The sequence below is a fragment of the Bos taurus genome, chromosome 4 (genome assembly GCF_002263795.3).
Source record: "Bos taurus isolate L1 Dominette 01449 registration number 42190680 breed Hereford chromosome 4, ARS-UCD2.0, whole genome shotgun sequence".
In the NCBI taxonomy this organism is placed as follows: Eukaryota; Metazoa; Chordata; class Mammalia; order Artiodactyla; family Bovidae; genus Bos; species Bos taurus.
This window is the reverse complement of record NC_037331.1, coordinates 93,855,347-93,856,984: the sequence shown is the minus strand read 5'-3', so window position 1 is coordinate 93,856,984 and position 1,638 is coordinate 93,855,347.

The window sequence follows — 1,638 nt, the reverse complement described above, 5'->3', positions numbered from 1 at the left end:
AAGTCTCTCACTGTTTCCATTGTTTCCTCATCTATTTGCCTTGAAGTGATGGGACCAGATGCCATGATTTTAGTTTTCTGAATGGTGAGTTTTAAGCCAACTTTTTCACTCTCTTCTTTCACCCTCATCAAGAAGCTCTTTAGTTCTTCTTCACTTTCTGCCATAAGGGTGGTGTCATCTGCATATCTGAGGTTTTTGATATTTCTTCTGGCAATCTTTATTCCAGCTTGTGCTTCATCCAGCCCAGTGTTTCTCATGATTTACTCAGCATATAAGTTAAATAAGTACGGTGACAATATACAGCTTTGACATACTCCTTTCCTGATTTGGAATCAGTCTATTGCTCCATGTCCAGTTCTAACTTTTGCTTCCTGACCTGCATACAGATTTCTCAAGAGGCAGGTCAGGTGGTCTGGTATCTCCATCTCTTTAAGAATTTTCCATACTTTGTTGTGATCCACACAGTCAAAGGCTTTGGCATAGTCAATAAAGCAGAAATAGATGTTTTTCTGGAACTCTCATGCATTTGCGATGATCCAACAGATGTTGGCAATTTGATCTCTGGTTCCTCTGCCTTTTCTAAACCCAGCTTCAACATCTGGAAGTTCATGGTTCACGCACTGTTGAATCTTGGCTTGGAGAATTTTGAGCATTACTTTGCTAGCATGTGAGATGAGTGCAATTGTGTGGTAGTTTGAACATTCTTTGGTATTGCCTTTCTTTGGGATTGGAATGAAAACTGACCTTTTCCAGTCCTGCCACTCAGCCACTGCTGAGTTTTCCAAATTTGCTGGCATATTGAGTGCAGCACTTTCATAGCAGCATCGTTTAGGATTTGAAATAGCTCATCTGGAATTCCATCACCTCCACTAGCTTTGTTCATAGTGATGCTTCCTAAGGCCCACTTGATTTGGCATTCCAGGATGTCTGGCTCTAGGTGGGTGATCACACCATCATGGTTATCTGGGTCATGAAGATCTTTTTTGTATAGTTCTTCTGTGTATTCTTGCCATCTCTTCTTAATATCTTCTGCTTCTTTTAGGTCCATACCATTTCTGTCCTTTATTTTTCCCATCTTTGTATGAAATGTTCCCTTGGTACCTCTAATTTTCTTGAAGAGATCTCTAGTCTTTCCCATTCTATTGTTTTCCTCTATTTCTTTGCATTGATCACTGAGGAAGGCTTTCTTATCTTTCCTTGCTCTTCTTTGGAACTCTGCATTCAAATAAGTGTATCTTTCCTTTTCTCCTTTGCTTTTTGCTTCTCTTCTTTTCATACCTATTTGTAAGTCCTCCTCTGACAACCATTTTGCCTTTTTGCATTTCTTTTTCTTGGGATATTAGAGTATTAATGTTACATTTGGTAGGTGTGATAATGATATCAAGATGCTGTAAGAAAATTCCTTTATTTTTTAGACATGTGTAATAAAAAATTTAAGGTTGGACAATCAGTATGCAAGAATAAACCAGTCAATCCTAAAGGAAATCAACAGTGAATGTTTATCAGAAGGACTGATGCTGAAGCTAAAGCTCCCACCCTTTGGCCACCTGATGCAAAGAGCCAACTCATTAAAAAAAAAAATACCCTGATGCTGGCAAAGACTGTGGCCAGGAAGAGAAGGTGGGGACAGAGGATGAG